We start from the raw sequence: 14,810 nt of genomic DNA, 5'->3' as shown, positions 1-14,810 counted from the left end.
AAAATGTGACATGTTGTCCAAAAACAGATTCTGTCTGCTTGAATGGTACTACCGTTGGACCCTTTGCAAATGCAAGGATAGACCAAGCGGGTGCTCCATTGCCGCAAAGAGAAGGTGGTGGAAAGAAAATGTGCGCGTGTGTGAGTTGATTCCATCCAAACCTTTCCGACGCGGATCCCCTCTTAATAGTACGACTTTCCTACTACTCAACACTACCAAAGAGAACCGTAGGAAACACCGTGCTCCAACAACACCGAGGGGCGACGAATCATCTTGTGTCCTGTGATGTATTATCTGAAATGCTCAATGCACACGATTAGTCCGTAGAGGTGCTTTCATCAATCACCAAAACTACTTAGAACAAAACATGCCCTAACAATCTCCCCATTTTTGGTGGATTGATGACAACACCGGATTTGCACAAAAACATATTAATGGAAATATAGACATGTGAGCATAAAGATAAAGTCACAAGATAAATGATCTCAGAGCCTAAGTATATAAGATATGCTTCGTCAAGCCCTGTAGTTTGCTACGCCTAGAGAGTATATTCGAGCGTCATTTCAGTATGACAATCCAATGTATGATCGAGCCCGTGCAAACCTTACCACAAAAATATAGGATGAAACATGTGTCATGAATTTGTTCTGGCTTATTTTTCAAGCTTCATCCTTTGTTTTGTTGTAGTTTGGTAATTCTAGTTGTTTCGATGTCAAGTAGTTGTTTCGTATCTTTTCTAAGTGGTATTCTTACATTTCTATGGGAGTGCTAATTAATTCTTTTGTTCAATCAAATTGTCTTGTCATTTTTTTTCAATTGGAATTGTCATGTCAATTCTTTTCCAACCGGAGTGCTTCTCTTCAATTGAACTCAATCTTTTCCAAATATTTGCAAGATCAATCCCTCATTTCTTTCCGGAGTTCCTCTCATATGGCCCAATTTGTCTTTGTTTTCCCCGCCCTCCCGCCCTTTTTCTTTAGTGATTTAATTTTCATCCTAGTGCCTTTATTCTCATTTATGCTTCCGCTATCTTCTCTTTTGTGTTGTATTCAGTGATTCATTGTGAAGATTTTTAGGAGGTTCTAGTTCATATTTCTTCATTCTTGTTATCTCTCCGGTGGATTAAATTCAATCTTTCCATGTTCATCAAATCCATTTCAATTGTTCAATGCTTTCCAATTCTTATTCAAGTCTCTCTTGTTTATTCATCCCTCTCTATTCTATCCGGAGTGTGGAAGGAATCTCAGAAGTTTCATGTTTTCATTCAAACCCTTTCAATTATGTGGAGGTTCTCACCTCATCAAGTTTTCGTTATACCGGTGCAATCTCTCTTTCTAAGTAATATTTTCAACGGTGTTTTATTTTAGTGGGCCCATAACCAACATGCTTTTCCCAGGATCTTACCTCGTTCTAATAATCTTTTCCGAAGATTTCGAGCTCTTTTCACATATGACGTAAGAATGATTTTCATTGGTCATACTCTTTCTCCAAGATCTATACAAATTGGTTTTGTTTGATGGCTCAAGTTTTCCTTATTCATCATCCCGGGGTGTCTCAGTAATTCTTTATGGTGTTTCTTGCCATCATTCTCAGCTTGGAAGACCAAAAAAGAGTTCCTCTTGAATCTCGGTCCATTCTCTTGAAGATTCATGGTTTCAGCTTCGTGCTATCATCTGGAATTGTTTTCAATCATGAGTAATTCCTTCCATATCTATCCGGTGCATTTCAGAGTTGTTCTCATTTGTCGATCCTTCGAAGGCCATCATTTTAGAAGACTTCTTCATTCTCAGCTTTCAGCTTTCCTTCTCAAATTCTTCTCAATTATGTCTCATCGTTCGTATCTCAATTGTTTCTGGTGCCTTGTTGAAGTTTTTTGTTGTTAGGTGGCTCAAGATCTCTTTGTTCTCTTGTATCTTCATTCATTCTTGGTATCTCCATTTGTTTGAAATTCTTACCGGTGGCTTGTTCAAAGAATTATCTAATAGAATAATGCTCTCTTTTCCTCAGGTAGCCCAGTGTATTTGTTTATCCTCTTTCATTCCTAATTTTACTGGTGTTTCATTGAGGAATTCTTCAAGTGTGTGCCTTAGCTATCGCTCTTTTGACTTTTTAATAAGAATAAGGTATGCTAAATCCATTGCTTGTCATCAATTTAACTTGATTAAGGATGAGAATAACATGATTTTTATTCTTATTTCATCAAGTGATTTCAATTCTTTTTTCGGAGTGGCTCATGATATCAATTTTCTATTCTATGTTGTTCATCTTCTTTTTCCAGAGTTCCAAGTTTTCTTAAGCATCTCTTCATGAAGCTTCATCTAAATTTGTGTAAGGTCATAATCTTATTCTTTCAACCTTCATTATTTTCATCATCCTTTCATTCCGGTGTTCTTCAAGTAGTTCTTCATGGTGGTTGTAGAGGATTTAATTCATTCTCAAGGTGTTCTTCAAGATTCTTGTTGGAGAACCTCCAGTGTTCCTTCTCTTGCATTTCAAAGTGCAATTCTTCCTCTTCATTCTTTGAGGTGGTGTTATATAATTCTTAATTCATGAGGATTCTCGAGGAAAAGTTGTTTCAAAATTGAGATAATTAAACCCACCAATTCCTTGATCATGAGTTATTTTAACCCATGGTTCCTTCATTGAGCTTGTATTGGTTTAGTTTTCACCTAAAGCTTTTCCTAAGGATTGTTGCTATTATGGTGATTGATCCAAGTTCTCAATGTATCCTCTTAGTGAAATAAGTTGTGCATATCTTATTGCACCCAATATATCCTTGTTTCTGTTAGTGGTTGGTTGGCACCTCACTATTTTGGGATGGTTTTCATAAGTCCACTACAAGCTTGTTCTTTTTGTTGTTGGTTTTCCAGCAACTCCGTTCAATTATTCTTGCAAGGATGCTTTCCAAATTCAATTGTGGTAGAAGTTTTAATTTTCTTCTTCATTCCTTTTTCCCAATGATCTAGTTTCTATTCTCCCGTTCCGAAGTTGTTGTGATGTTGCCCTCTTTTATCCATTATCTAGTTTTGTCAAGTTCATGTTCTTTCCCTTCTTATTCTTTTAACCGGAGTGTTGTGTCTTCTTTCATGTTATTTTCTTGCTTATCAATTTAGTTGGTTTGTTGTGAATCTTGTCAAGATCTTTCCATCTCATCAGATTTTGCCTCAATTTCCTACCGAAGTGTTGCCGAAATTTTGGATTAATTCTTGCTTGTTCTCATATCATTCTTCATATCTTTGCAACCTCTAAGTTTCATTGGTTTCACTCATTTGTCAAATAAGCGACTAAGTTTTACCTATTGTTCTTGGTGTTTCTCTTCCCCTTTTCATTCTTAGATCTCGGGGCGAGATCTCTTATTAGTGTAGGAGAGTTGTAACAGCCAGAGACTGACGCTCTAGAAGATTCCCCTTTTATGTCGTTGACACCCTCTGATTAATTGTTTGTCGCATTCATCATCGCATCATGCGCATCATCCGCATTGCGTCGACACTCTATTGCCGTCATTTTTTAAAACATGCATCCGTTCGTAGTTGGTAGTTCTCTTTGTTTTCGTCGTTGACCATTTTGAGACCAACCACATGCGTGCGCCCGCGGTGGGTGTATAAAACATTTTCTGATTGGGTTGAAATTTGGAATGCGGTCTTATTTTATTGTAGGTAGGCCGCCTGCCAAATTTCATCGCAATCGTAGTCCGTTTGATACCCGAACGGTCGTCTCCACCAGTACCATCATTAGTTTATTCGTCGGACGTTTTCGCGTTTTAAAACTCGTGTCACGAGCTGCCAGTTGCCTCTCTTCTCAGCCCACTAACCCACCTAGCAAGCCCCCTCCGATCGGAGCCGTCGGATCGCGAGCCAACAGTCCAAAAATGAAGGAAATCCCCTAACCTTAGCTAAAACTGCTATAATAGCACCTTCACCTGCCCAATTTGACCTAAACCCTAATCCATCCTCGAAACCCGCGCAACCAGCACCCTCCCCAGCATTCACCAGCTCCACCCGCCTCCATTGCATGGGCCTGCAAAGCCTAGATCGCACCAGGGCGAGCCCATTTCACCGCCGCTGCCTGGAACCCGAGCCGCCAGCAGCCACCGACCCCTCGCAGCTGCGCCCACCGGACCCCCGCGCCGCCACCTCGCCGGCCCAGATCCGACGACTGACGCCTGGCAAGTGAGCCCGAGCTGCCCCTATTCTCTTCCTCCTCTCTCCCTCGCGGTCTCATCTCCCTCCTCTCAGCCTCCCGTAGGAGCGCGTGCCAGGTCCGACCGAAGCTCGCCACCGCCGGGAGTGGGCGCCGCCGCCCGGATCCGCCGGTCCTCATTGCCGCTCGTCCCATTCCCGGTCGGCTAGAGGCCGTCCGCCGGCCGCCAACCCCTGGACCCCTGGAGCCGCCTCTGCCAAGTCCTCTGCCCGTGTAGAGGCACGAGGGAAATGACGGCCGCTCGCCCGCAGCCTCTCGCGTGGGCTGGCCGCCCAGCGCCCGCATGGGCCTAGTCTAGTCCCCGTGGTCAAGTCACCCCGCGACACCCGGCCCAGCTCTCGTGGGCCGGGCTCACCCTGTCGGCCCATCCGCGCCAGAATGCCCCTCCTCTTTAGCCGGCCCAAGCCTGAGGTGAGCATCGTTCCCGCTAAGCCCCGCTCGGGGAGTTGCTTAATATCCCGCGCCCATGCCAGGTTTAGGCCAATTCCAAATTTGGCCTATGCAAAAAAAATCCGTTCTCTGAGTTACCTAATTATCGGGGACGTTTAAAATTGCAAATTATTTTATAGAATATCACCTGATCATCTTGTCATCACCTATCTTAGGCATCAAGGTGTCTGAAAAAATGACACCTATGGGAACCTCCAAGGATCCCTTGATCGTTCGGCGGGGAGAGGGGTGGCGTCAAGAGCAGAGCTAGCGATCAGCACCGGGAACGTTTTTACCCAGGTCGGGCCGCTTAGTGTGTAGAACCCTACTACTGCTTTGGTTGTTGTATTAGGTGCTTACTGTAGGTTTACTCGCTATAGTGATTTCCTGTTGGCCAATTCCCAAAGTGTCTAACCCCTTAGAACTAAGCCTTGGGCCTCCTTTTATAGGCAAAGGGGTCACCAACAGTGCTCAACTGAGGGTTCAAGATTTGTACAGTGAACAGGGTTCACCACTATCTATCTACCGTGGTGTCAGGGGCAGTAAATGCCTCGCCAGTCTCCTGACCTGCATCAGGATGGTATCAACACGTACCCAAGTGTTTTGACACCTGGGTGTTGTGCTCGCGCATAGGTAGTCGGTGGCACTGTGGCAGGAGGGGACACCTGGCGGTGAATGGGGATTGTCGGGCTGGTGCCCTCGCCAGTGGCCTAGTCTACCTTCCCGGCAAGGAAAGCTTGCCGGGGCCTTGTCTATCTTCCTGACAAGGAGGACTTGCCGGGGCCTTGAATGCTTTTCCCAGCAAGGAAGGCTTGCTGGGGCGTTGGACGTCTTCCCAGCAAGAAGGGCTTGCCGGGACTTGGATGTCTTCCCGGCAAGAGGGGCTTGCCGGGGCCTTGGAGCTTGGGCTTATTCCTCACACCCTTGGAGGGGTGTGGTCTTGGCGAATTTGGAGGTTAGTCTTCCTGCCAGCCTCCATCGTGCCTTGTTGTCAAAGGGGTTGCCGGCACCCGTGCACAAGTCTGGGGCACAGGAGACCCTAGTCTTCGGTGCACCGACACAAGGTGCATCTCATTATGGTGTTGGTGGTTGGTATTCCAGCTTGCAGGAAGTAAACGGATCCAAGCTTGTGGGTCTTTAGGTACTTCTCGGGCACAGGGTTATACATGGTGGCCATAGAATTATGATTCATTTTTGGCTTAGTATGAACATCCAAGTCACTCTCTAGTGGCTTTGTGGCACCTATGATGGTTGCCCACTCCTCCACTGTTAACTGATACCTGTTGCCTTTTGTCATCCATACAATCCTACCATCAGGATAAAAATGTGTTGTGGAGTAGAATTGCATGATCATCTTGTCATTCCAGGCAGTATTTTTCTTGCCAACAAAATCTTCTATGTCAATGGCTTGGAAGTTTTCTTTCACATGAGGGATGTAGTCGTCATGTTCCTTGATGTAGCCCAGTCTACATATCTCATGTCGCTCATAGCTGGACTCTTGTCCAATAACAAAGCCTCGTAAAAATCTTGCTGCTCCTTGGTGTGGAAGTGAGCATCAACAAATGTCCTCCTCCTGGCAGCATAAGGATAAGGTGCTCTCCACTTTCTGAGCCCTTACTCCCTTCTTTCTTTCATATTCTCTGTCACTGGGTGTTCATTGTTGTGCTTTGGCACGTAAGGTCTCAGCTTCCTCAAAACAACATGATCTTCCTCTTCTTCTGCAGCAACATCTCTGGATGCAGAGAACTTGTTCTTCTCTGATTTAGGAATATCTCTTGAGTCTGATGTCTACTATGAAACTTGTATTATTGCAGACGTTTTTGTGCCTCTAAGTGCAGAGTTTTGTAGGACAACAACAAATTTCCCTCAAGTGGATGACCTAAGGTTTATCAATCCATGGTAGGTGTAGGATGAAGATGGTCTCTCTCAAACAACCCTGCAATTAAATACAAGAAATCTCGTCTGTCCCCAGCACACCCAATACAATGAGAAATTTTATAGGTGCACTAGTTCGGCGAAGAGATTGTGATACAACTGTAGTATGGACAATAGATATAGGTTTTTGTAATCTGAAAGTATAAAAACGGCAAGGTAGAAAGTGTAATACAGCAAGCAAAACATTGTATAAATACTTGGTGATAAGTCCTAGGGGTTCATACTTTCACTAGTGCAATCTCTCAACAATGCTAACATAATAGAATCATATGATAATCCCTCAACATGAAACAAGGAATCACTCCAAAGTTCCTATCTAGCGGAAAACAATAAGATGAAATTGGTGTAGGTGAAAACAAAGAATCATATGAGCACCCCCAACATTTTTATCGGAGATCATAGTATGAAAACGTGCAATCAACCCCTATACATAGATCCCCAAGGTCATCGGAATCTGCAACTTGATGCCATAACATATATCAAGTGAATCACTTTAATACCCCAATGTCACTACCAGTATCCGCATGCAAGACATACATCAAGTGTTCTCAAACCAAAATTTTCATTCCAACATAACGAGATCTCAAAGGCAAAGACTTAATTCATCACAATAAGGTAGCAAGGGAATAACATCATATGATCCAACTAGATTAACAAGGCCCACCATACATCAAGATTGTGACATATCAAGAACACGAGAGAAAGAGAGAGAGATTGAACATATAGCTACTCGTACATACCCTCAGCCATGAGGGTGAACTACTCCCTCCTTGTCATGGCGTCCTCCTGGATGATGAATATGGCCACCGGAGATGATTTCCCCTCTCCGGAAGGGTACTTCAAAGGCTCTAGATGGGTTTTCGTCAATGCAGAGAGTTGCAGCGGTGGAATGGAAGTTCTCTCTTTATTTCTGGGATTTCTGTTATATATAGGATTTTTAAGCATTGGAATCACGCCAAACGGAACCACGTGGGCCACACAAGTCATCGGGTCGCGACCTAGGGTGCGCCCTATTGGCTTGTGGCCCATAGGTGGCTCTCTCTGGTGGTTCTTCGCTCCAATATTGCTTATTTCCTCCAGAAAAATATAAAAGGTTACGGGCTATTCCGATAACTTTCGTTTTATGCACACAAAAAATACCACGGCAATTCTGATAAAAAGAGTGTCAGTCTCGGTTAGTTCTAAATCAATCATATAAAGTGCATGCAAACTATATAAAAATATTGTAAACATAGGCAAACAAGGCATGAATACTTCATAAATTACCGGTATCTTGGAGACGTATCAGCATCCCCAAGCTTAATTCCTACTCGTCCTTGAGTAGGTAAATGATAAAAGAAATAATTTATGAAGTGTGATTGCTAGCATAGTATATAAATTTAATTAATGTTAATTCCAATCACTTTTTCTAGCATCATAACAAGCAAATATTTCATAAAAATCATCACGGTTCAACCAATGCATTCTCTTGAAACTCAACATCATATGTTCTTATTCATCAAACAATTTCAATGCATCATCAAGTCTAAGTAAGAGCTCCACATACTCAATTATCATATAGTCTTCTATGATTGCTAACAGCCAAAGCTAATTTTTGGAACAAATAACATCCATCGAACACACAGAAACATACGGGCTTAATGTTTCGCCTCCCAACATATTTATCATAAAGATAATTGTCAACAATAATGAATCATGATCAAATATATTTGAGTGAATATATATATATATATATATATATATATATATATATATATATATATATTTGGATCTTTCCCCACCACATGGTTCTTTCCAACTAGTAGACGAAGCTTGGAATAAGAAGTTGACTCAGCATGAAAAGTTAGTAACATGAAAGTAAAAAACATTGTCCCTTCGCAGTGGGAAGTAGGGATTTGCAGAGGTGCCAGAGCTCATTGTTTGAAAATAGAGATGAATATGTAATTTTGGGTGGTTTGCCTTTCCTGTCAATGTCACAAGAGAGTTTTCAATATCTCCCATGCTAATGACATTATTGGCGGTTCCCAAACAGAATTGAAATTTTACTCCCCCTCCACCATTCAATCACATTCCATGGCTAGCCATATCCCTGAGTGCCCTCCAAACAATCAACTTTATAGGGGGAGTTCTTGTTTATTTATTTTTGTATTATGGAGGACTAGTAATCCTTTTTATCGGCCTCTCTTGTGCACTGACAAGTGAATAAACACTCAACTTGAGAATAACTCGCTTAGCATGGAAGATAATGACCGCCTTGTTGCTCCATGAGCGATACGGGCACACAAAACGGATGTTTATTTGAATGTTTAGAGGTGGAATATGCAAATTTACTTGGAATGGTAGTGAAATACCATATATAGGTAGGTATGGTGGACTCTCATGGAAGAAACTTCGTTCAAGGATTTGGATGAACAAGTAGTATGTGTACTTAGTACAAAGTTTTGTCTAGCAGAAGGTTCTAAACAAGCACCACACGTTGGAGGATCTCTAACAATATAACTTCCATGCAAATATACCCAAACATAACCATTACATTGTCTTCCTTGTACAACTTCAACTATTTGATCAAGTTTAAAAATAATTAATGAGTACTCACAATAATAAAAGATGTCCAAGATAATATATTTGTATGTGAAAGTTCTCTTTCTTACACTTAGTCATTCATGAATTGCTTGTTTGACCAATATTGTAGTTGTCAAACTTCAATAGTTTTTACTTCTTAAACCAATTGTTAAACTACTACTAAGCATAAAGCACACGGATAATATCATATTTACGATACTCAATTCGTTGACAACTTAAGCACAAGAGTGCACATCAAACTACTCTCAAAATATATAAGTGGACATCATTGAGTAAGTAAACAATCAAGTAGCTATGTGACGACTCTCTCCCAATAAAGAGTTTCAGATCTGATATTTTGTTTCAAACATCAAAGTAAAAGAAAATTAAATCCCAAGAATACCACATATCATGTCGACAAATAAGAACTTGGGATCAAGATAGGCTAACCGATACTTGTCGACGAAGAGAGATGGGATGCATAGCATCCCCAATCTTAGATGCTTGAGACTTCTTGTAATATTTACTTTGGGTGCCTTGGGCATCCCCAAGCTTGAGATTTTATATCTCTTTCAATCCTCTCATATCCAGGTCTCACCTAAGTCTCAAAACTTCATCCACATAAAACTTGAAAAGAACTCGTGACGTCGGTTAGTACACATAGGAAAAAGTCAACACTTCATGTACTGCCAAGACAAGTTGCATGATAATTTTAGAACATTATCTATTGCTTACTTATATCTACCAATATAAGTTATGGAAACTCTAGGATAAGTAGATAACAAAACTATGACAACAATCTGTCTAAACAAAACAGTTTGTAGAAATTAATTCGAAAAGTGTACTTCTATAACTCAAAAAATGTGGAAAGTATAGGACATCATAAATAACTTGTATGACAGAGCTGCATAAAAAATTCAGAAACTTTTCACGTTCAGTAAAATCTAATTATTCAAATACTACATAAAAAGTTTCTGTTTTTGTACAACACACATCACACATGCAATTTAAGCATTCTAAAGGCAATTCTTGGAACTTTTATTGAAAAACATGATTCTAAATAACATCTAACAGAGAACACTAAAATAAGATGACGCTCAAGCAGAACACATATCATGTGACGAATAAAAATATAGCTCCAAGTAAGATATACCCATAATGTTGGAGACGTAAGAGGGGATGTCTTTCGGGGCATCCCCAAGCTTGGACACTTGAGTATTCCTTGGATATTACATTGGGGTGCCTTGGTAATCCCCAAGCTTAGGTTCTTGATAATCCTTATTCACCTCAAATCGGTATCACCAAAACTTGAAAACTTCAATCACACAAAACTTAACGGAACTTCGTGAGATGGGTTAGTGTAATAAAGATAGATCATTCACTTACGTACTGTCAATACAAGATTAATAATTGTTCTCAGATAATACCTACTGTATTTTATCATTCCCATAGTTTATATAACTGAACATAAGCTATAGAAACACTAAAACAAGCAAACGATGCATGCAAAACGGAATCTGTCAAAAACAGAACGGTGTGTGAAGATCTGAATGAACACCATACTTCCCTAACTCTAAAAATTCTGAAACATTAGGAAACAAATAGAATTTGCATGCCAAAACTGTGTAAAAATTCAAAAACAAATTATACTCATGTAAAATTAGAGAAATTCTACACATGATGTAAAAGTTTCTTTTTTTGCACAGAATAAGACAAGCAAGTACCCATACTATCCCAAAGTCTTGACTTGGCACATTATTGAAATAAGTGACACAAAACATGATTACTACAATAGCTTAATCAAGTGAACACACAAAAAAATAAAGTTAAATGTTGGGTTGTCTCCCAGCAAGCCCTTTAATTTAATGCCTTTTAGCTAGGCATGATGATTTCAATGATGCGTTGATACATCTCCAACGTATCTATAATTTTTGATGGTTTCATGCTATTATCTTCTCAAACTTTGGATGTTTTGTATGCCTTTTATATCTTTTTTGGGACTAACTTATTAACTCAGTGCCAAGTGCCAGTTCCTGTTTTTTCCGTGATTTTGACCCTTTTCAGAGGAGGATTTTAAACGGAGTCCAAACGGAACGAAACTTCCAAAAAGATTTTTTCCGAAACAGAAGAAGATCGGGGAACTTGAGAACCAAGGCATGGGGTCACCGGGACCCCACAAGCCCCCTAGCCGCGGCCAGGGGGGCCCGTGCCTCCCAGGCTTTTGGGCTCCCTGGGCCACCTCTGCCCTAGGTCTTTCGCATATATATTCCCAAAAATTCCAGAAAAAATCAAGAGATCATCGAAAGTACTTTTCCGTTGCCGCAAGCTTATGTCTCCGCAAGATCCCATCTGGGCACGTTCTAGTGCCCCGCCGGAGGGGGATTCAGATATGGAGGGCTTGTTCATCAACACCATGACCTCTCCGATGATGCGTGAGTAGTTCACCATAGACCTACGGGTCCATAGCTAGTAGCTAGATGACTTCTTCTCTCTCTTGGATCTTCAATACAAAGTTCTCCATGATCTTCATGGAGATCTATCCGATGTAATCTTCTTTTGCGGTGTGTTTGTCGAGATCCGATGAATTGTGGATTTATGATCAGATTATCTATGAATCTTATTTGAGTTTCTTATGATCTCTTATATGCATGATTTCATATCCTTGTAAGTCTCTTCGAGTTGTGGGTTTTGTTTGGCCAGCTTGATCTATGATTCTTGCAATGGGAGAAGTGCTTGGTTTTGGGTTCATACCGTGCGGTGACCTCCCCAGTGACAGAAGGGGTAGCGAGGCACGCATCATGTTGTTGCCATCAAGGGTAAAAAGATGGGGTTTTCATCATTGGTTTAAGATTATCCCTCTAAATCATGTCATCTTGCTTGAGGCGTTACTCTGTTCGTCATGAACTCAATACACTAGATGCATGCTAGATAGCGGTCGATGTGTGGAGTAATAGTAGTAGATGCAGAAAGTATCGGTCTACTTGTCTCGGACGTGATGCCTATATGTATGATCATTGCCTTAGATATCGTCATGACTTTGCGTGGTTCTATCAATTGCTCGACATCAATTTGTTCACCCACCGTAATATTTGCTATTTTGAGAGAAGTCTCTAGTGAACACTATGGCCCCCGGGTCTACTCCACACCATATTTTCAGCCTTACTCTTTTACTTCATTGCACTTTCCGCCTTCAGATCTCACTTTGCAATCAATCTTGACGGGATTGACAACCCCTTTATAGCGTTGGGTGCAAGATCTTTTGTGTTTGCATAGGTACTCTGGACTTGACGAGATTCTCCTACTGGACTGATACCTGGTTCTCAAACTGAGGGAAATACTTACTGCTCCTGTGCTGCACCACCCTTTCCTCTTCAAGGGAAAAGCAACGCAAGCCCAGCCTCCGTCAACGTGCAATCTTTGGCGCTGTTGTTTGTTGCCGTAGCAGAAGAATTTCTGGCACCGTTGCCGGGGAGGATCAAGTCGAGAACTCATCCAAGTAAGTGACGCAAACTCATCTCTTGCATTTACTTTTTTGCCTCTCATTTTCCTCTCCCCCACTTGTACAAACAAAAATTTACAAAAAAATATTTGCCTTTTCGTTCGCCCTTTTCTCTCGCTTGCTCTTTGTTCGCTTGTGTGCTTGCTCGCTTGCTGAAGTCACCATGACTGAAAACACCAAACTTTGTGACTTCTCGAATACTAATAATAATGATTTTATTAGTACTCCGATTGCTCCCGCCACTAGTGCGGAGTCATACGAAATCAATGCCGCTTTGCTGAATCTTGTTATGAAAGAGCAATTTTCTGGCCTTCCTAGTGAAGATGCCCAATCCCATCTTAATACCTTCATAGAGCTTTGCGATATGCAAAAGAAGAAAGATGTGGATAATGATGTGATTAAATTGAAGCTTTTTTCCTTTCTCGTTGCGAGATCGAGCAAAAACTTGGTTTTCGTCTTTGCCCAAAAATAGTATTGATTCTTGGGATAAGTGCAAAGATGCTTATATATCCAAGTATTTTCCACCGGCTAAGATTATCTCTCTCTGTAATGATATCATGAATTTTAAGCAACTTGATCATGAACATGTTGCACAATCTTGGGAGAGAATGAAATTGATGATTAGAAATTGTCCCGCTCATGGCTTGAATCTTTGGATGATTATACAAATCTTCTACACTGGCTTGAATTTCGCTTCTAGAAATATCTTGGACTCCGCCTCAGGTGGAATGTTCATGGAAATCACGTTAGGAGAAGCCACAAAACTGCTAGACAATATCATGACGAACTACTCTCAGTGGCACACTGAAAGGTCACCTACTAGTAAAAAGGTACACGCTATAGAAGAAATTAACTCGTTGAGTGCTAAGATGGATGAGTTAATGAATTTGGTTGCTAGTAGAAGTGCTCCTTTAGATCCTAATGATATGCCCTTGTCTTCCTTGATTGAGAGTAGCAACGCTAGCTTGGACGTTAATTTTGTTGGTAGGAATAATTTTGGCAACAACAATGCTTTTAGAGGAAACTATGTTCCTAGGCCTTTTCCTAGTAACCCCTCTAATAACTTTGGAAACTCCTACAACAATACTCATGGAAATTACAATAGATTACCCTCTGATCTAGAGAGTAATATCAAAGAGTTTATCAACTCGCAAAAGATTTTCAATGCGTCCATAGAGGAAAAACTACTCAAAATTGACGATTTGGCTAAGAGCGTTGAAATGTCTAGTGATATTTATGCTTTGAAAGTTAGATGTGCTCCTCCCAAGATCAATGTGGATGAAACTTTGAAAGCTATGCGTGTTTCCATGAGTGAGAGCAAAGAAAGAACCGCCCAAATTCATGCTAGACATGAATGGCTTAAAAAGGCGTGTTCTCGTGATAAGAATCACGAAGATCTTAAAGTGCTTGGTGTGACTCCCATTGATTCTTTGTTTTCTTGTGTCAAACCTAATGATGATGGGGCTGCATATGAATCCACTTTGGTTGAAAAATGCCCCAATGATTCGAAGTCCATCTATCTTGATGCTAAAAGCATCGAAAGTGGAGTAGAAGATATTAAAACTTTGAGTAGTAATGAAATTACTACTTTGGATTTCAAGGAATTCAATTATTATAGTTGCTCCTTTATTGAATGCATTTCCTTGATGCAATCCATGCTAAACTCTCCACACGCTTATAGCCAAAACAAGGCCTTTACCGATCATATCGTCGAAGTTATGATAAAATCTCTTGAAGAGAAACTTGAATTTAAAGTTTCTATACATAGAAAGCTTCATGATGAGTGGGAATCTACTATCAAAATCAAAATCAAAAACTATGAATGCAATGCTTTGTGTGATTTGGGTGCTAGTGTTTCTGCGATTCCAAAGTCTTTATGTGATGTTCTGGGTTTTAATGAGATTGAGGAGTGTTCTCTTAATTTGAATCTTGCGGATTCTACTGTCAAGAAACCCATGGGAAGGATCAATGATGATCTTATTATTGCAAATAGGAACTATGTACCCGTGGATTTCATTGTGCTTCACATTGATTACAATCCTACATGCCCTATCATTCTTGGTAGACCTTTCCTAAAGACTATCGGTGCTATCATCGATATGAAGGAAGGGAATATTAGATTTCAATTTCCTTTAAAGAAGGGCATGGAGCACTTTCCTAGAAAGAAAATAAGATTGCCTTATGA

Source organism: Hordeum vulgare, chromosome 2H, assembly GCF_904849725.1.
Source record: "Hordeum vulgare subsp. vulgare chromosome 2H, MorexV3_pseudomolecules_assembly, whole genome shotgun sequence".
Classification (NCBI taxonomy): domain Eukaryota; kingdom Viridiplantae; phylum Streptophyta; class Magnoliopsida; order Poales; family Poaceae; genus Hordeum; species Hordeum vulgare.
The sequence above is the reverse complement of the archived record's forward strand: the minus strand, read 5'-3'. Positions refer to the sequence as shown.